The 22,253-nt window shown below is 37.9% G+C and overlaps 1 long non-coding RNA gene and 1 pseudogene across 15 annotated transcripts; one reads left to right on the forward strand and one right to left on the reverse strand.

The window, feature by feature from the left end:
• Positions 1 to 1,083: 1,083 nt before the first annotated feature.
• LOC143856492 (putative indole-3-pyruvate monooxygenase YUCCA9) lies at positions 1,084 to 3,722 on the forward strand (annotated as a pseudogene).
• A 4,464-nt stretch (positions 3,723 to 8,186) lies between these two features.
• On the reverse strand, positions 8,187 to 13,690 carry LOC143856720 (uncharacterized). Of its 15 annotated transcripts, none has more exons than XR_013238306.1 (5): positions 13,501 to 13,690; positions 11,138 to 11,249; positions 9,800 to 9,862; positions 9,264 to 9,342; positions 8,187 to 8,499 (listed from the first exon to the last, which is right to left on the reverse strand). It is a non-coding gene; the product is annotated as an uncharacterized LOC143856720 (long non-coding RNA). The 15 variants fall into 15 exon arrangements; XR_013238309.1 differs by having other exon boundaries at positions 8,187 to 8,564; XR_013238314.1 differs by having other exon boundaries at positions 8,187 to 8,564; positions 8,730 to 9,342.
• Between the last annotated feature and the right edge of the window lie 8,563 nt (positions 13,691 to 22,253).

Raw genomic sequence — 22,253 nt, forward strand, 5'->3', positions numbered from 1 at the left:
TTTTAATTTTCTCGGGAAAACGAATCGCACCAATTTTATCGGATTTGGTTTCCCACTATTGTGAGAAAAGGTTTCCCTACATGCCATTTTTTGAATTTTCATGTCATTTTTTACTTTTTCCACCTAGGCACTATTACTTTCTCAGGAAAACAAGTGAACACCGCTATTTTAGCTTTTTCGGGAAAAAATGGGTGTTTTCCCAGAATTCGATTTCCCGGGAACGCAAGTGAACAGAGCCTAAGGAATGAAGTGACCTGATTGCCACGTACAGTGCAGCCGGGTGTCCCAAGAGATGAAAAGGGGCGCATTTATCATTTCCCAATAAAATAAAGTAACTCTAGAAAAAACACTGCTGAAAAAACCAACAAAAGAAAAATGAAAAATTCGTAGTGGAAAACTGAAAGTATAGCATTATGTTTTCAAAATCGAAAATAGAAAAAAAAATGCAAATCTATCAGTGGTAAAGAACAATATATTGAAATGTAGTGATCTAATGAAGCACTTCTAAAAATACAGTATCTATGAAGTGGATCTAGATCCACCAAATGGGAAATCTTGAACAAAAATAAATTAGTAAACAGCATTGCATTGTCTATGGTTTGAGAGGTTCTTTTCTACTTGTACTAGGTATATAGGGGCCATGAAGATACAGATATTTTTTTTTTACATTTATAAAATCTAATAATTATAATAATAATACTAAATAATTCCAGTGAATTTTGTAGAGGCCCACAAATCTTGTGTTGGTAGAATTGATAATGATAATACTAACAATAATTCTAATGAATTTTGCAGAGGCCCACAAATCTTGTAATGATTGAGTTTCCAAATAAAATATAGTAAAAGGAAAATTCTCTAGTAAAGAAAAAAATCAATGAAAAATGTCACATTATAATATAAGGAGGCGGCCATGATTATCATTTGAAAGCACCAATTTCCACTCTAATGGCATGTAGCTCTCCCTCCAACACCTCTATTTAAATCCCCGCCATCCTTCTCAGTCTCACTTCACATACAAACACCACTCTCTCTCTCTCCCCTCTTCTCTTTTTAAAAATTCAAAAAACCCAACTCATTTCAACCATGTTTTGTGCATCTGATCAGGAAAGTTTCACGAACTGCCGATGCGTGTGGGTTAACGGTCCGATTATTGTCGGCGCGGGTCCATCGGGGCTTGCCGTGGCAGCATGCTTGAAAGACCATGGAGTGCCTTTTATAGTCTTAGAGAAAGCCAACTGCATTGCTTCTTTATGGCAAAACCGAACCTATAATAGATTAAAACTTCACCTTCCAAAGAAATTCTGCCAACTCCCAAAACTCCCATTCCCTGAAAATTTTCCTAAATAACCAAGCAAGAATCAGTTCATAGAGTACTTAGAATTGTATGGGAAGCATTTCGAGATCAGCCCGAGATTCAATGAGTGGGTTCAGTGGGCTAAGTATGATGAGATTTGTGGGCTATGGAGGGTGAAGAGTGAAAGGAGTGGTGGTGGTGAGGTGGAGTACATTTGCCGGTGGCTGGTGGTGGCCACAGGAGAGAACGCAGAGTCTGTAGTGCCGGAGATTGAAGGGATTGGGGAATTCGGGGGGCAAGTTATTCATGTCTGTGATTATAAGTCGGGGGAGGATTATAGGGGAAAGAAGGTTCTGGTGGTTGGATGTGGGAATTCCGGCATGGAAGTTTGTCTGGACCTCTGTAACCACCACGCGATTCCATCATGGTGGTCCGAAGCTCGGTGAGTGGGACCCATCAACCTCACTCACGTGTTGCCCCTCTTTTGGGTTGGCCATACACGTGGAACAACCAATTACTCGAGAAGCTAAACTGTTATAGTTGGTGTTATTTAATCATTTATACTTCAACACCCCCCTTACGTGTGACGTCTCTTTTGGGTTGGCCGTACACTTGGAATTTTAACATCAAGCAGTTATTGGGTTTTGAACCCGGGACCTGCCGAGGCATATCTCTGATACCGTATGAAACCACCAGTCACTCCAAAAGCTTAAGCTGCTAGAGTAATCATTTATACTTCAACACTAGTCTTGTTTAATGATTTGGGTTCAATTTTGAAAAGTTGAAAAAAAAATAAAAGCGGGGAAGAACAAACCTAGAAAGAAAATTTGTTATTTTCAACCTTCTTTTTTGCTTCGAGGCCATGCGTTTTGTTGCTTCTAATGTTTATTTATGGGTTGCTTCAATGGACAGATTCATGTGCTGCCAAGGGAAATATTTGGGAAATCGACCTTTGAGACTGCTGCTTTTCTTATGAAATGGCTGCCTCTTTGGCTGGTGGATAAGCTGCTATTGGTTTTTTCATGGTGGGTGCTTGGAAATACAAAGAATTATGGCCTAAAACGCCCTCCAATTGGGCCTTTGGAGCTCAAGAACAACCACGGAAAGACCCCTGTTTTGGACATTGGTGCATTGGAGAAGATTAGAGCGGGTGAAATAAAGGTAGTTCGAGGAATCAAGAGGTTTTTACCTGGGATAGTTGAGCTTGTTGATGGTGATAATCTAAAGGTCGATTCGGTCATTTTGGCTACTGGATATCACAGCAATGTTCCTTCATGGTTACAGGTGAGCTTAGTTTCTCTTTTTTCACTTTTTTACATTTAGAATGATGAAGAACTTTCCCTTTTTTTTTCACTTGTTTTCAGATTTTGCTTGATAACTTGATTTTGGGTTGTGAAATTTTGGGTTTTTTTAACTTTTGTATACTAGTTTCTTTTCACTTAGTTTATGTTGGTTTGATACATTAGAAAAAGGGTAGAAATGAAAAGGAGCTTTCTTAAAAACTGGATTTGACTGAAATTTCAGTGGTGAGAATGTTTTTGACGTCTCAAGTTTTCTTTTCCTCTTTTTTTTGGTAGGTCAGTTTTCTTTTCCTTGAGAAGATAGATATGACTGAAAGGTTCATGTTTTATTATGAGGACTGTCACATCTTTCCTAAAGAGGGTTTTAAAATATCTGGAACCCAAAGCTAGCTGACTGGGTTTTATTTGGTGGTTTCTTAGTCTTGTTTTTTCATTTGCCTTGATGAAATGGGGTAACCAATTAGAGAAAAAAAAAACTTTTTTTAATGAGAAGTTTGGACTTTAGCTTATGGCCTTTGAGTCCCCTTTCCATTCTTCAACTGCCAGTACAGAAATAGAAAATGTTTGGCTAAATATATTTTTCTAAAGGTAACAGTAAAAATGCTTGCCTAAATACATTCTTTTAAAGGTAACAGTAAAAATGTTTGGCTAAATATTGCTGGACTTTATTTTGCAGGAGAGTGATTTCTTCTCAAGAAATGGATTCCCAAAGCATCCATTCCCAAATAATTGGAAAGGGAAGAAAGGACTTTATGCAGTTGGGTTTTCAAGGAGAGGGTTGTCTAGTGCATCATTAGATGCCACAAGAATAGCAGAAGATATTGGAAAACTTTGGAAAGAGGAAACCAAGCACACAAAGCCTTCATTGCCTGCCACATGAGGCGCATTTCACAGTTTTAATCAGTGTTTCAAAACACGGATGCAGGTCAAGACATGGCCAAAGTAAATTCTAGTCGGCTCGGCACGACGTGGTCGAGTATTCTGTTGACGCAGCTCAGTACTCGGTTGATGCGTTCATAACTCGACAGATTCCAAGGAGTTTTGGTTGACTTTGGCGGGAACTACCGGACTTGGACAGGAACGTCGTGAAGGTAAAAAGGAGTCGACTGAGGAGAAGTCCACGATTAGGCAGGGGAGTTTTGAAACTATGGTTTTGATGTAGACATTCCAACTTGATTGTCTTTCCTTCTTTAATGGCCAACATAATAGTGAGTGGGATTTGACTGAGTGTAGGAATGGAAATTTGTGTACAAAGGAGACTTACTTTTGCAAAAATTTTGTAGTTTGTACAGGACCCAATGATTGGATCAAAGGAAAGAATATCATTCCCTTCTTATTGGGCTATCCAATTTATTAAACAAATTGACCTTCTCTCTATAAATAGGCTGAAAAGCTGGCATTTTATTCCTCTTGTGAACTTAATACAAATTCCTTTTAATTCAATATATTTAAAAAGAGGGTAAGTAGGGGTGTAAACGAGCCGAGCCGAGCTTGGCCAGGCTCGGCTCGGTCAGGCTCGGCCAGGCTCGCGAGCCTTATCGAGCTCGGGTTATATTAAGTTCACACCCCTCATCTTCCCTGGACAGCCCTATCTAGTGTAATTTGACTACTCTTTTTACATTACAGGGGGTGGTCCAAGTAACAAATGGGGTTCCAAAAAAGAAGTGACATATTTTGCCTCCCCCTTTCACTCCATGGACAACCCTTTTAGTGTATATATTAATATATAATATATATATATTTAAATATATTAAATTCTTAACGAGCAGAGCCTGGCCAACCGGCTCGGCTCGTTAAGGATTCGAGCCGAGCTTTTTCCGAGCTGAGCTTCCGAGCCCGAGCCAAAATTGACACCCTTAAGGGTAAGATAAGGACTCATAGTTTAGAGAACATATATGGTGGCTGACCGTGCGATTATAAAGGGCAGAGAGAGAACCATCTCTCCCTTGGATTTTAATCCAAGAGAAAGCCCTTTTGTTGACTTTTCTTTGGTTCAAAAACCAAGGCAACATGTTTTGTCTCTACCTGCCCTTTATAATCTCACGGTCGGGCATTATATAATTTCTCCATAGTTTATTTACATTACAAAAGAAGTCAAAGCTATGTTGTATGTAGATAGGCCCACTTCAGCTTCCATGAATCATCATTGAAAATTGCAGGTAAAGAATTGTGTGGCACTTCATGAAAAGCAACTGCAGCTTCCATGAATTATTTCTACAAAAAGTAAGTTAGGACCTTTATTGTTTAAGTTATGTTGCAGAGACGGAACCTGGGAATGAACCCTGCCGCAATTGTGAAATGACCAATTACTCCAAAAGCTTAAGTTGTTGGACAAGGCGTTATTTAATCTTTTGTACTTTAACACTCCCCCTCACGTGTGGCCCCTCTGTTTAGGTTGGCCTACACGTGGCACATGTGGCTCCTCTTTTGGGTTGCCCATCAGATGTGGATTTCTATCAAGAAGCCTATACGGGGCACATGTGGTCCCTCTTTTGGGTCTGCCATTAGATGTGGATTTTTTTTATATCAAGGAGTTTTAACCCATGACCTTTGCTTTGATCCCAGGTGAAACAACCTATTACTCCAAAAGCTTAAGCCGTTGGAAAAGCCGTTATTTAATCTTTTATACTTTAACAGCAATTTCGATGAGATATTTCAAATGTTTCTTTTCTTCTTTTTTCTTTTTTTTTTCTATTTGTTGCTTTGAAAAAAAAAGGTTTATAACCCATCAATCATATATTTCTTAAATCTTAAATTCCAAAGAAATCAAGAGCTGTTGGGAACTCCTGAAACTCAATTATTCAATCCTACCACCCATCACATAAGCAAAGTTCCAAAAAATTTCAACTTGAGCACTCCAAAAGGATTAATTCCCTACCTTCATTTTATCATTAATTTTTCATCCATCTAAATCAAACTCCAGTAACATAAAAGTTTTTAACAAAACTGTATGAAAAAAAGAAACAAATTGGGTGTGTTCCAAATTCCAATATACCACACCATTTATACTTCAACTATTCTGCAATTAATTTTTCATATAAAATGGGCCATGGAGAGGATCCCCTAAATCTTTAATGTGAGTTAGTCGCCATCAATTGTGGAGATAAAGTTTGTAACTGCTAACCCTAAATTTATTGCAAAAGAATTTAGGTGTAGGATTATGAACATTAGTACAGCCGTACTTTCAGTTCTTTCCCCTTAACTATGAACTTCGCTTTTTCTTTGGATCTAAGATCCTTCCAAACTCTTTGATATATACCCACCACCAAGAGAAAACCCACATGGAGGGTGCCACCACCTTCCTCCTTCCATAACTATCACCCCACTTTGCATCATCCCTCTAAATTCTCCCCCTCTCCACATTACCCCTTTCTCAACACCTGGCAAGCTAATATTCCATGAAAAAAAAAAAATTCATGGCTGCCTTCAGCAGCAAACCCATCTGCACCATAGATTCGTAGTACCTGGAGCAATATTTGGCTCAAGGACATCGGATTTGGATCTAGGCCTCAACTCAAACCATTAAGTTACATCTTTATCTTTGGGTTATTATTATTATAGGGGAATTGCTAGCGTCCATAGCAAAAGGCATTTCGAGGCTGGTCTGTGCATGTCAGACCATCTAGCAAATCCCTTATTATTATTATTAGGGAGATGATTTTTTCGCCCCCAGTAGGATGATGCGCCCCCTTTTAGCGTGACTTGGCATAAAAAAGCGTTAAAGTCTGCTTCAAATCACGTTGAAAGGGGGGCGCATCGTCCTAAGCAAAGGGGGCGGAGAAACCATCGCCCTTATTATTATTATTATTATTATTATCAATAGTGGTAGATGGGATTTGCAAGTCAATTTCGTGGAAAGCCATTTCGCGGTTGGCTTATGCATGTGAGAACAGCCACACAGGTTGACATTTTGGCAGATTTTGTCTTATTCATTTAATTCATCGGATGTGGCTACGTGTTGTCACATGCAAAAGGCAGTTGTGAAATGGCTCTCAGCAAAATTGGCTAGCAAATCCCTGTACCTTGTTAGTCTTCTAAATTTCTGTAATTATAGCTAAAAATATTGATCCATCCAATCACATGTCGGCAGATCTATAGCACTGTCACCAAGTCACCAACATGCCATGCAGACTGAACTTCTCGATCAAATTAAATCCAATTTTTTTAATGGAAATTAATAGCAAAATTTCAACGATTTTTTTATTTTATAATTTGGGCAGGCTCTCGACCCAATAGCTACATACGTACCTTAATCTGATTGTCAATTGGCTTCGATAGGCTATTTTATAATTTTTCTTCTTATCATCATCCAAGGGGGAATAATATTTTTCACCCAGTGCGCTCAATCCCGCCATTGCGGGGTCTGGGGAGGAGTGATTAGATGTCCGCACCCTTACTCCTGCTTTACAGAGAGGCTGTTTCCGTGACTCGAACCCGTGACCACCAGATCACAATGGGAATAATATTTTTCACCCACTTTTCAAACAAAAAAATTGCAAATATGGATAGTGTAAATGCATTCATTTTCATGTAAATGCAAATGAAAGGGCTGGAAATTAATATCATTTCCCTCATCCATATTATAAAATGAAAGGTTGGAATTAGCTTAAATATGGAAAAGGCTGGAGGAAAGCAAATTCTACGTGAGAGTCTAAAACCAGCTGAGGTTAAGGTTCTTCCTCACTATCTTATTCAAGAATCCAATGTAGAGAATATGTAACTAAATAATGTATTAAACTAGAGGTATGCTAAACTCAAGGGCGCCCCCATTGGCTACAAGTAACCAAAGTGCATTTAATGCTATTTGACTTGCAGCCATCACAAATGCACAATGGTGAGGCGCCCTTTCAGCCCACTTTTGCAAGGGCCCCTGAGTTTAGCATTCCTCATTAAACTGAGGATGACCTATAATTATGTAATAATATTCCAAGCAGGGCGAAAATGACTCAGTTGGACATATCCTTGGGGACCCACCTCATCTCAAGCCGTAGAATAATTGAAATCAAAGCTATAATGGATTTGTGATTGCAATCACAGTGAGAGCGATAGGCTCGTTCATCTATGCTGCCATTTGGTGGCCGAGGGACGAAGAGGCCCACGGATGCCAGATGTAAGCCGGCCCATGTGGCAGGCTTGTTTTTTTATTGGACCCCAACACCAATGGCACAAGGAGGTTTAAATGGTTAGAGGTTGACATGGGAGGGGACCTCCCTATTAGCTCTAAGTCAATCAATGGAGAATTTGTTGAGGAGGACTAATCATCTTTAGTCTGTAGGACATAGACTCTCTAACCATGCATGAAGCTTCTTTCCAATAATTGGGTTGATTGGAGAGAACCATCAGCGATTTCTGCTGTATGCCTGGTGGAATTTTCTTATTGAGGAGGTGCATGGGTATTCATTTTTTATGGATTGATTCCACAGAGGTAGCTTGGAGGGGAGAGAAGGAAGTGGGTGGTGTTAGAATATATCTAGAAAGATCTAATGGTTGGATCATTATGGTGGTATGTGAGGGAACTCAATAGTCATTCTATACTTATTCTTAACTAGTAAAAAGTGCACGTGCAAATGCACGTGCGACAAAGATATAAATAACAGAATGGCCTGAATAAGTAAAGTGAATATCAATATGGAAGAATACAAGAGCACTTTATACAGTGTCAACTTTTAATGCTCAATATGCATTATAAAACAAGGCTCACTTTTCATGGAATTGACTTGATTGATATGATTCTAGGGATCCTTCAGCTTTGTTTCTAGGTTAAAGGAAAGAGGATGTTGGCCTCAACAAATGTTCAAAGATCGCCACGATTTCACAAATGTGCTCATATGCATCTATGGTGCCTCATCTGCTACTGGATGTGATGATCTGTTGTATACACTCCATGACTTTGGTCTTTCAGGGCTGAAGCCATTCATAATTCGTATCGGTTAGTCTTGCAAAACAGAATTTTTCTCAAAAAACCTTTGCTGCAAAACATCAGACCTAGGAAGAATTTGGTTCTTATTCATAGTGAACATGCATGAAAAATCTAATTCATATCTATTACCGTTAAAAAAAAAGATAATCATACCAATCAAGTCACTTTTAGAAAAAAATTTAAACTCGCACATATATTAGCAGTGTCCAAATACCTTCCAATGTATCTCAAAGACTTTGCAGATGAACCATCCTTATGGAGCTTGCATTTCTCCAAATAGCTAAGATAATGTTAAGCAAGAACAGCTAAGAAACTAATAAAATTATAAGAAAGTTCAGAAAACTGATTTGTATGTACTTTGCGGTTCATCTTAGTTCTTGGCATATCCTTCGATCACTGAATAATTTTTTCCTTTCTTTCGAATCTATTTTGTATGAAATAACTCTAATAACTAATGACACACTGGATTACAACTTGCATTTCTCCAAATAGCTAAGAGAATGTCAAGCAAGAATAGCTAAGAAACTAACAAAATTATAAAAAGTTCAGAAAACTGATTTGTATGTACTTTGCTGTTCATCTCAGTTTTTCGTTCACTGAATAATTTTTTCCTTTCTTTGGAATCTATATTGTATGAAATAACTCTAATAACTAATGATACACTGGATTACCGTACATACCACAAATACATGACTGAAAAAAGAAAAGAGATGCAGAAATATATGAATGGGAATAAGATAAAGTTAACCATGGGAAGTGTTGGGGATGGTGAGGCCACCAAACATATTCATCAACAAATCCAAATCCCATATTGTTGCTGGGTAAACCTGTCACTGAAACAAAAATAGAAGATAGTCTTTGGAATTTAAATGGAAAACAATACAAAAATTTGAATGCAACCCAATTTTAACAACCTGTGCCACTGCTAATCTGACGAAGAACGACCAAGAAGTATAAAAAGATTATGGCGAAAGTATGCGTAGCAAATGAAGAAAAGCGTGCCAAAATGCAAGAAACAATAGAAAGATCATCTACAACTGCTGCTTTGGGGTTATTTCCTATTATCCTAGCCACTGCTGGTTTCATCCAGTCTAATCTTATAGTATTGCTTAGGAAGAATCCTTTAGAAATTAACTTCCTAATGAAGCACATTCTTGTATGCCAACTGCCCATTTCTTCATTTCTCAAGTCAAATCCAATCTTATAACTTCACCATTACAAAGAAAATGGAAATTCTAAACCCAAGAAGAAAAGAATGAAAGATAATTTATTCACAGATTTTACCTGAAAAAATGAGCTTTTCTTGAAAATCTCGAGTAATAACAGACCAGTAGCCCCCTTCACACCCTTGAAATACAGAAAAGAGATGAAATAAAGTTTGTTCGAATCCTTCAAATCCAATGCTTTAATAGTATTATGCATCTACCCAAGGACTTCAACTTACAAAGACCAGATCTTATGCAAGGGAAAAATATGTAGGTGAAATGAAGACCGACTCAAGAAAATAGCAGTTTCAAATGAAACAAAAGAAAGACACGATTCTAATGGTAAAAAAGAAGAAAGCCTAGGATATTAAGAGGAAAATAGGGAGCTTTGCTGAAGTACATGAAGATCTAAAATGGAAAAAAAATAGCCATGCCTTCAAAAAAGATCATCCAGAACAGAGCAAAGATCAAATGGAAAAAGGAAAATGACTTATGAAAACATGCATCTAAGAATAGCTACTCATAGAACCATAGTCACTGAAGAATCAACTTCAAATATACAATTAACTTAAACTATACCACTCACCTCGGGAATGAAAGAAGCAAAATCTGAATAGGAAAACTGTATATTTAAGTTACTTCAATTGTGTCCATGTCAATTTATAGACAAACATATACAAGTTGAATAAGGATCAAGGATAGAAAAGGAAGAATGTATCAAATCAGGTTCTCTGACCTGATGCCGAAAACTCAAAAAGGTCCAGTAAACTTTAGTGGGAGATGTACTCATTGTGAAATTAAAGATATCTTCATCTAAAAAGTTGAAAAATGAAAATCAAGAAGCCCCTCTAAACAAAAAGAGTTACAAAGAGGGGATCTTCTTTGCAACAACCTACTTCTATACCTACTTCTATATGCATCTCCTACCAAGCTATGAAGCCTCCCATTGAACCTAATTGTATGTGACACCTTTTTTCGATCAATTCAACAGTTCACATCTTAAAAGTTGTTGTAAATTTCTATGCTTTGAGCATAGATCTATATATTCATTTGACTGGACTATCATTCGAGCTTTTTTCCCTATCAATGTCGAAATAATTGATAGCATTCCATTACAAGTTGGGCCACTTGTTCAATGATCCAACCTATTTATCTGCATAGCAAGACCTTGCAAATACATGGTTCAGATAATTGAACATGTGGGGCCACTTGTACCGATGCTCACGCACCATATAACAACTCCTAAATGAATTACCCAATACTCTGCATAATGAAAAAAGAAACACATGAAGGAGAATACACAATGTAACATTAGAGACGTTCAGTTCCAACTGCTATTAAGAAAGCATTTCTTTTCATTCACTCTAAGTTAGCAAGATATAACCAACAACAACAACTGCCAGAGATAAGGGCATACCTCATCCCCAGAATTCCAAACAGAATTTTCTAAAGTGCATCTCCAAAGGAATTTATTTCTAACAGTTATGCCTTTCTCTTCAACCATCACTTTTGCCGCCTCACCAAATGGCCTGTCAAAAGCATCAACCACAGGAACATCGTTCTCAATTGAGCTTCAATCCCAAATATAAATCATGCAGGCTTAAACTTTCAAAGCAACAATTTACATCTCGTGTCGAGAGGATTGAGGGTTGGGAAAGACTCACCTGCTGACCAAATTAGAAATCAAAATCTTCTGCCAATGTCATCGTCCAAGTGACATACACAAATACTATAACAATAAAGACATAGATGCAAGAGGTAAGGTCACGAAAGCCCATTCGTTGGACTGTAATTTCACCTCACAAATTCAATGGAAGGATCTATGGAAGGATATCACTGTGAAGACGATACATAATTTAACAACATGATCTCTGAAAACCCACACCAATAATTGAATAAAAATATTAACAACCCTCAAAGGATGACACCCAACTTCAACTGAAAACTGAGCTTCAATCCCAACAACCGAAGACGAAGATGGCTAGACAGAACCAGATCAATCTTATGTAAAAAGAGAGAAGTAATATGATCATTTCAAGTGAAACATATCTCTTTTCTTTGTCTAATACACTCAGAAAACTGAAAGAACTTGCATGTATTGCTAGATTTGTTACTGGGGACGGGTTTGTTTTTTGATGTACGGACAATTGCCATTTGGGGGCACAACCACATACATTCCGAAGCATAGAAAAGGGAACCATAATTCCATTTACATCTGAAAAATTTTCAACACCAAAGTTCAAAGAAAAAAAATGAGAAAGAACGAAGGAAGAAGGAAATGAAATCATTTTTCCCATAAACCATTTACCATCCAAACCCTAGAATAAAAAATACACCCATATAATGCATAATTAGAAACCCTATCAAACAGGGCCTAAAGGCAATTTTGAGTCAATAATCAATTTTACACTCAATCAGCCTAAAGACAATTTTGAATCCATAATAAGTTTCACACTCAGATCAATTCACAAATGTGAAACTACCAATCACTCCAAAAGTTAAAGGCGTTTTTAATCTATTATACTTTAACAACAAATTCCAAAATGAACAGAGCATCATTCAAAGCGAAATTAAATATTGTGATTATCAGATTGCCCAAAGGCAAGAAATGATTCTAACCTAAGGTAATTCGCTAAATAAACTTGCTTTAGCAAATATGATGTCTCAGTGAGCATTTCTAAAATTTGGAATCAGAGGCCTTGGACTTATAACTTTGTGGTCAAGCTTTAAAATCTTAAAACTCAACATTGCCTTAATGAGGCTAGGATCCCAGTTGGTTATAAATTTTGTGTAGCACTCCATAAATATTTCAAGTTTAAAAGCTTCTACAGTCTAATCATTTGAGTTTACAACTGCTCAATCAATCAAATGTTTCCGGAACTCTGTTAATTTAATACGATTCTCCATCAAGTTGAGTGATGCAATACAACTTTCCTAGAGATTATATTTAATACCCACTAACCATAGGCATTTCCCATTTTTTTTAGATGAACTTTGTGAAAATTTCAGCAGAAAAGGGGAAAAAGGAATAGAAGTTTCCACAAACCATTGTCAATTGAAAGTCAATTCTCTCAATCGAAAGTGATAAGGAAAATGACAGTACTTTTAATACTTTCATACGAAAAAATCATAAGAAATTTTCTGAGTAAATAATGGTCTGTCAGAAAAAATGAAATGCAACACAATTTTCCAAGAGTTTACATTTAATACCCACTTACCATAGGCATTTATTTTCATGAAATGAATATTGCTCTTCTCGGCACTTCAATGATACATAATTTCTTCTTGTAAACCAAAGATTTTAACATATCTAGATATTGCATTTGAAGTTTTATTAAAAAGATAGACACTTGAATAAATAAATTTAATTCGAAAATATAAACTTAATAAATTGATGGAAATGACTTTAAATGAACAAATAAGAAATTTTACAGGAACTTAATTGTGAGGAAAAAAATCTATTGATAATCTTTATAAGAGGAATGATAGACACAAGGGAGCCCTTGCATAAAGAGCCAAAAAAGGGCTCTTCATTGGATTTACAAATTTATTTGAGCAAGCAAATAAGATCCAAACAAATTTATAATATGCGCAACAGAGAAGTAGTCCAACCCATCAGAATATTGAAAAAACTAAATGGAAACTCTTGGCCAAATCCAAATACTTGGTGAAATTAAGGATACAACCCATGGATCTTGCTTTTGAAGCCAAAATCCACACCTCCAGATAATGAGAGAGTAAAAAAAAAATACTAAACTGAGATATATGGAGCAGTTGCACCTTCAATCAATGGATTTTTAAGAGCCACCCTGTTTGGGTTTCCACATAAGGAGAACTTGCAACGACATTTCACCCATAAAGAGAGAGTGAGAGAGTATCTTGAGCAGTTCGGTAGAATAAAAAATTACAAAAAACCGTATTTCCGAAAAGCTTCAGAACTTCTCCTTGCATGCTCTCTAAAAAGCAGAAGACGGTATGCAGGGAAACCACACTTTGCAAAAGCATGCATAAGATGGCCAGACACCTGGTGGGACGGGTGATAAAGTCGAGAGAATAGGCCATGGTGATTGGTTGAGACTGCGGTAATTGTTTGGATACTTCTGCAGGGGTAACTAGGGAGACGAAAAGACGGAAATAGTATATGGTACGGACGCATGAGATTGTTTTCTAAGAAATAAAAAAGAGAATCAAAGGCCATAAGATCAGGATATAGTGGGAATTTAGGGGAAGATGGTAGACGAAATTTCGAGGTTTAGGTTTTTAGAATAGTAAGGATTATGTTTTGAATTTCAAATATAGGTAGTTTTAGTACTTTTGCATAGGCGGTCTTGCACAGTTGTACATGTATTTCATGTTTTTCATGTAAAAGCCTCTATAAATAGAATGCAAACACACGCAAGACATCAACCGTTTCTCTTCATAAAACAACTACCGAGTTGTCTAATCTACCATTCTAATGATACCTGATCTCATATATTCTAACACGTGGATCCGCGTTAAATAGAAGACTAAAGTCGGAAAGAGAGTAACTTTGTTGTATTTATATAGCAGAGCGCACCATACTTCTTTGAAGAGTGGGAGGAGTGGTCCAATTGGGGTCCTTGTTACAATTGATCTGGTCCCAAATTTTAAAGGAGGTTGTTTGCAGGGAGGTCTATGTTTGAAGGACCTACTTAGCCCATGTGATCTCTTCATGGGCTAGAGAGGGAAGGGAAGCTGCCCTTGTCAATTCAGTTTTATATACTCATCACAAGGTTTATTAAAGTCTACATCTTCAATGTAACTTAATTCCTAGAATGCAACGCTTTGTCCAACTAAAAGCAAGATTGAATTGAATTTCGAAGCAACGGTTTCCTTGGATATTTGGGTACCTTGAAATGGTTCTTTTCAAGAGGCACTTTTTTGCCTGTCTGTCTTGTATGCAATGATAAATCTATCTTATCACCCCTTTTAGTTCAGTCTTTCTAGCACTTAAGTTAGTATTTTTTTTGCACCTGGTACTAGGTAGGTGTGTTGATTTTTCCTATTCAATCACGTAGAAAGTCATTGGTAGTCTTAATTCTTTTAATCTTTCCTATCTTTGATGAAAATATTGACTATGTTTAGCAAATGATGCCTACTTTAGCTGTTACCGGATTACCAAATTACATTATCCAACACAATCTCTAATTCAAAAGACCATGTATTGTGCTTATGTCTTGTATTTTGGCAATGATTTATCGAGTTTTATAAGGGATACGTCTAGTCGTAATCAAGTTACCACCCTGATATTTAATCCAACGGATGACTTTTTAAGATGCTGTTGTTGGACCAAATATCATTTGTCATGCCCCCATTATGTGCACCCATATAGTTTCACGTGATTTATCACCCACAGACTAATGTGTGCGACGTAGACGCCGGTGGCAGCCCCGGCATGGCCCTATTGAGGCCTGAGTCAACGTCTCGGAAGGAGATTTTATTTTTCGGATAGCTTCTCTAGTAGTGTATATATACGCATGCATATGTATATGTGTGTGTAAAACGCATTGAATATAAAGTTTTAATGTTTTTTGACAGAGAGAAAATATAGAGTTTGTAAACGCAATATTGAAGTATTTAAACTTACTTCTACAGTGGACGTAAGCAACCACTGAACCACGTAGTGCAAATATCAGTAGCCTATATATAGTAGAAGCTTCAATTCAAATCGCATGGTTAACCATGTTCTCACGAATTTTAATGTCCCTAGGACAAGTTAACTTAAACAACGTCAGCCAAATTTCTGAGCATTGATGATTTCTACCACTCCTCCTTATTCCAGCGAAAACACATTGAGGCCATCTACCACTTGGTCCACTTCATAAGACAAAGGTTGAAGTTGAAGAAATCAAGACACATTGTCTTCCTTCAAAAGAGTAGTCAGTAAAGAGCTTTCCAAGGACTTGAATTTTAATACCATTATCAATATTTCATATCTACATATAATATAGTACAATTGCAACATAAGGATATGATAATCATTGTATAATGGAAAATCACTTATATTATAAACATTCAGTTAATCATGGGTCGGAGATTGTAATGTCGGTTCTCATTCTTTCAGTATTATGAGGAAAAAGATTATACGCTTGAAGCGCATTTCTTTATATACGCTTGCAGAGAGAGGAGCCGTTTGGCTTGAAGAGAGGGGAGCCGTTTGATTGGCTGAAATGGTTGGCCCAGTTTTTTTTTTTTTTTTTTAAAGGAAGCGGCGTTACGGAGGGTGCGTCTTCGACGTACCCTCGAAAGAAACTTAAAACAAAAACTTGCGTTACGAGACGCACCCTCGAGAAAAAAAGAAACTTCATCTCTCTCAGTCGTTCTCTCTCTCTTCACTGTGTGTTTTTCTTTTTAAAAAACCGAAACCCATATGGGTTAATTTCTTCCCCTCTCTCTCTCTCTCTGTCTAAGAAAACCCATCGGGGGTTCATCTCTCTCACTCATTCTTTCTCTCTTCACTGTGTTTTTTTTTTAAAAAAAAAACCCAAACCCATATGGTTCTCCTGCCCCTCTCTCTCTCTCTCTCTCTCTCTCTCAACCATATGAGGTTCCCACACTAAGAAAACCCATCGGGGGTTCATCTCTCTCAGTCGTTCTCTCTCTCTGTCACTGTGTATTTTAAACCCAAAAATTAAACCCAAACCCTCGAAAGAAAAAAGAAACCCATCGGCTCACGGAGTTCTCCATCTTCACGGTTTGGATCACCCAAACCCTGTTATGAAACCTCCTCCTCTTCTCACGCTCATTTGTAAGCTTTAAAACAACAACCCCACATAGAAACCTCCTCCTCTTCTCTTTTTTTGTCTTATCTGTTCTTTAAATTTGCAGACTATAAAGGGTCCGGGGCGTAAAGATGCTCTAGGGTTCGTGGGTTTTGTTCCTCAAGCAGGACTTTCAGGAAGAGCAGATGGTGTGCATGTTTCTCTTCTGTTTTTTTTTCCATTTATTTTCTGGGTTCTCTGTATTGGGTTTGTGGTGATTGATTGGTCTGTTTGGTTGGTTTGCATTTTGCAGGTAGTAATTATGACCCTGAGCTCAGGTTAGTGTTGGAACTGGCTACTGACTCTGAATTGTATGAACTCGAAAACATTCTCTTCAGTCCCAGGTTTAGTTCTACTCTCCCCTTTCGCATTTTCTGATTTATCTTTTTTCATCTGGGTTTTAGAGCAACTCTATTTTACAATTGAGGTTGAGATTTTTTTTTTGTTTGCTTGCATTCAATTGTTGGGCAGCTGTTTTATCTGTAGGCTATTTGGTCATTTGTATTGGACACAGTTCATTTGTATTGCTGATAAATTAAGGATTGCAACATTATATCTTCTTCTACAAGAATAGTGCCATTATGGTGGCGATGTTTCCTATGTCATGGTTTATGCACTCTGTAATGTTCCCTTATAACGAATCCCTGGCCTTCCCCATCAGCCCGGGCTTTTGGGCGAAATGGTTAAGATCCTTACATTGGTATCAGAGCCAAACAACGTCAAGGAGTTGAGTCTCGGGGGTACCTGTGATTATGGTAGTGAGACAAGGGTCAATAGATGGATCCATATTTTAGGTTCTATTGTTGGCAATGTGAAAAAAAAATGTACATTTAACCATTTCTAATTATGATGATGGGCCATGTCTATGTTGTATTTTTTAGGTAAAAAAATGGATCCATCTATTGACGAAGTAGATGCAAATGGTTTAATTGAGTTTGGCGATGGATTTGATCTCTGTGATGATAATTTAGTGTGGGAAGGGACTACGGTTGAGGTTAATGATGGGGTGAATCTCAATGATGATGAGCTAGTATCGGAGGCTAATGATAGGAAAGACGGAGATGAGGGTTGTAGTCACGAAGTAAGTAGTCCCAACGAGGTTGGCAGTCAGAAAAGTGTTATGAATAAGCCGTTTGTGGATCAAGTTTTTGAAACTTGGGAAGCTGCATATGAGTTCTACAATAATTATGCGTACGCTACTGGTTTTGGAGTACGAATATCTAGTACAATGAAGTCAAATATAACGAAGGAGGTGATATCGAGACAATACGTATGTGACAAAGAGGGACAAAAAAGAGTTATGGAGAAAAGAGATGATGTGAAGGAGTTGAGGGAGCGTCGCCTTACCAGAATGAATTGTAAAGCGAAGATAATCATCAAGTTGAGAGATAATCAGTGGAAAATTACAACTTTAGACGACATTCATTCTCATGAGCTTACTTCTCCAGTTAAAAGGCAAATGCATCATTCACATAGTCAGTTCCGTAATAACAAAAGTTGTAAGAATTTGATTGAACAGCTCGGTGGAAGTAATTTCAAGCCTGCTCAGATCAAAAATGCCATTAACTCTACTTCCAATGCTCCCGTGGTCTCAACAAATCAAGTTATTGCCCATTTGAGAGCACTTAGGGAGAACAATATGGGTAAAGAAGCGGTGACAGTGGCAAACCATTTTCAAAAGAGAAAGTCTGAAGCCCCGAACTTCTATTTCGAGTTGGAGTTAGACGCGAATGGGACTTTGCGTTCGATGTTCTGGGCCGATTCAAGGGCGAGAGAAGCATACCTTACCTTTAGTGACGTGATCATATTTGATGTCACTTACAAAACGAACAGGTTTAAAATGCCGTTCGCACCGTTCACTGGAGTTAACCATCATAGGCAGTCGACTCTATTTGGATGTGCACTTCTTGCAGACGAGAGAGAGGAGACTTTCACCTGGTTATTTGAGCAGTGGCTCACGTGTATGTTTGGTAAAGCTCCAGGTGCTATAATAACTGATATGGACGGAGCTATGCGAAATGCAATTATGAAAGTGTTTCCACAGACCAGACATCGGTTTTGTTCGTGGCACATAAAGAAGCATCTCCTTGAGCATGTTGCACACATGAGAGATGCCGACAGTAATTTCTACAAGGATTACAATCATTGGTTTTTTAGGAGGAAAATAGAGGATTCTGAGACAGAATGGAAAACTATGGTTGATAAATATGGTATTGATGAAAGTCATTGGTTAGGAAAAATGTGGGATCTCCGTGAGCATTGGGTCCCCGCTTATTGGAGAGACACATTCACAGCAGGAATGGCATCTAGTCAACGGAGTGAAAGTATAAATTCATTCTTTGATGGTTATGTTAACCAGAACACCTCTTTAGTTGAATTCTTGAGTCAATACGATAAGGTACTGGTTGAGCGGCGTAAAGCTGAATCCGAAGAAGATTTTAAGTCTAAAAATACAATTGCTAAATTGAAGACAATCAGCCCGTTGGAACGAAAGGCTGGGGAATTCTATACGAAGAAGATGTTCACCATATTCCAAGATGAGATGATGGGTAATTTTGCCTTATGGAAAGATAAGTTGGGAAAGAACGGTAATGTTGTGGAATACAGTGTAGGAATTAGGACAGATGACAAGAAGAAATACGTCAGGGTTCTGTTTGACAGTTCTAACGATGCAACTGCGACATGTGAATGTGCTAAGTTTGAGAGGGAAGGAATATTATGCAGACATGTCATTCACGTTATGGATAGAAAGCAAGTACCTACTATCCCCACACGCTATTTATTAAAGAGATGGTCAATTGATGCAAGGTATCGAGCTGGGGGCACAACATCTGTAACCCAAGGAGATACTAGTGGCGTGAATGGACTGAAGAGGTGGTGTCTAATGTCAACATGGCAGCAACTAATTGAAAAAGTTGGTAATGACGAGATTCTCTTCAAGAAGATGACTGATTTTTGTACAGAGCTTGCTGTAGAAGTTGAAAAGAAGGAGAAGGAAATTGTGTGACTAAGAGAATGCTGAAGTGCTCTTGGCTAAGATTTCTTCTTGGAAAATCATTGGAATTTTGCACAAGTATTATTTTTAGCAATTTTATAACAATTTGTCAGCCTTAAATTAAATGCCCATTTAGAAAACAAATTTGGATTTCTAGCTTGATTCAAATAAGCTAGAAATTTGGATTTTTAGCAATTCTAGCTTAATTTGGATTTTCGCGGCTCACTTTTGGCATTTTCTTAAATTTTAATTAATTATGTTAATAATGTTTTATACCAATTAAAAGCCCAGCTGCCAAATGCCTACTGCAATGGTCTTTACGCGGGATACCGGTTTCTTAACAGTGTGGACACAAGCACGTTGAGTAACCATGAAAAAATATTCCATGGAATATTCTTGGGGCCAGTTTTGAGAGATGGGCACACTGAGAGAGACTTGAGAGGGTGGGAGTAAGGGGGGCTTGAAAAGGCCATAAACATAGGGGGGAAAATAAACCCAATTTGAAGTAATGAATTATTTTTTTTTACTGTTTTTCAGGGATTTCTCAATATAGGGAATCATGTCTCCCACGCTTTCAATGTTCTTTTACAATTGGGCTCTTTTTCCATGAAATGATTTTTCATGGTTGCCAAACCCTTCTGCCACCCTTAACCTCACCCAATCAGTTAGATCAACCCCGCCCTCCTCGCCGGAGACCACATCTCCGGCACACCTTCCTGTCAAAACCTCCAAAAGTGAGAGATCAGGGTAGGAGAGGCCGATGGGTTTAGACCTGGCAAACGGGTAACCCGCGCGGGTACGGGTACGACCCGTGCGGGTACGGACCCAACGGGTACGGGTAAAAAATACCCGCGATTATGCGGGTAGCCATTTCATGTACCCAGACCCCACCCGGGCAAGTACGGGTCAACCCGCGGGTCACCCGCAAATCCCGCAAATATATATTGTAATAATTTTCTGATTTTACCGTATTTGTTTTTCCAGTAATTGTCATAACTTTCTATATTTAATTAGTATTTTTTCTGTAATTTTACAACTTTCTATATTTTATTAGTATTTTTTCTGTAATTTTACAACTTTATAACTCTTTCTACGTAATTTTTAATTTAAAACTTTATAAACTTTAGCTATTTTACTTTTTCTGTAATGATTACGTTTTTTTGTTTTTACTAGCAACATTTGCCATTGCGCAACTTTGCACCCAGATGGCCACATGCCGAGAAGTTGCCAGAGGAGAAGTTTGGTAGCAAATTATTATAAAATAAAAAACAGAAGGAAATGCTATCAACACTCTGTTTTCTTATGAGCGCACTCTCACTTTATTAAAAGTATGGTATGGCCCAGACCATAAGATGATCCAAACCGTCCATTAGATGGGCTATAGCCTAAATAGGTTATGCTACAAAAATCATTTCCATAGGATGATCCTAACCCTCCAATCTGAATGTTAGAGGGTTGATCCTAATCCTCTATAGATCGGAGGGTTAGAATCAACCAATGGAAATAATTTTGGGGCATAACCTATTTAGGCTATGGCCCATCTAATGGACGGTTTGGATAATCCTATGGTGCGGGCCATACCGTACTTTTTATAAAGTGAGGAGTTCCCTCATAAAAAACACTAAAACAGTAGTGCTCATAACATTCTCAAAAAATGTTAACCCATATGGGTTTCGGTTTTTTATGGGTTAACATTTTGCCAGGTCTAGATGGGTTTGGTTTTAAAAAAAAAATTAAACACAGTGAGAGAGAGAACGAGTGAGAGAGATGAAGAGCCGTTGGGTTTTCTTAGTGTGGGATCCTAATATGGTTGAGACAAAGAGAGATCGGGGTAGCAGCAATTGATGGGTTTGGGTTTTTTTTTTTTAAAAAACACACAGTGAGAGAGAGAGAGAACGAGTGAGAGAGATGAAGAGCCGATGGGTTTTCTCATACGGTTGAGATAGAGAGAGAGAGAGAGGGGAAGAAATTAACCCATATGGGTTTCGGTTTTTTAAAAAGAAAAACACACAGTGAAGAGAGAGAGAGAGAACGGCTGAGAGAGATGAAGTTTCTTTTTTCTCGAGGGTGCGTCTCGTAACGCAAGTTTTTGTTTTAAGTTTTTTTCGAGGGTACGTCGAAGACGCACCCTCCGTAACGCCGCTTCCTTTAAAAAAAAAAAAACTGGGCCAACCATTTCAGCCAATCAAACGGCTCCTCTCTCTTCAAGCGTATATAAAGAAATGCGCTTCAAGCGTATAATCTTTTTCCTCTCTCTCTCTCTATATATATATATATATATATATATATATATATATAAACCAAAGAAAATCAAGATAAAATTATATGACGGAGGTCAGGTTCGGGTCGGGTCGCCAAGGCCTCAACCCTAACCAACCCGAGTGGAGGTTGAACCCGTCTGGTTCGGGTTGAGCCCGACCTAAGTTGCACCCCTCATAGCAGTGGGACCCTATTTTTTTAAGAACATTTGTAAAGTTTGGTAGGATTAATACTCGCGCGAATTAGAAACTCGTCTCTCTCTACATTTTTTTTCTATTTTTCCAAGAGCAGGAAGAATGATGCAGGCATACAGAAGATGTTTAGGGCACCAGTCCTTAAATCCCTACCCATCTATATCTCCTCTCTATTCCATTTATTCTCTCTCCGGTAATTCCACTTCATAATCCTCTTTCTAGGGTTTTGGAAATTCCCTCATTTTCTCTTCTTATTCCTCCTCAATCATGTGATTCTCTGATCTCCTTGGTTTCTTTTTCCTT

Source organism: Tasmannia lanceolata, unplaced genomic scaffold (assembly GCF_043159265.1).
Source record: "Tasmannia lanceolata isolate RefF3 unplaced genomic scaffold, GAP_Taslan_0.1 ptg000023l, whole genome shotgun sequence".
NCBI classification, from domain to species: domain Eukaryota; kingdom Viridiplantae; phylum Streptophyta; class Magnoliopsida; order Canellales; family Winteraceae; genus Tasmannia; species Tasmannia lanceolata.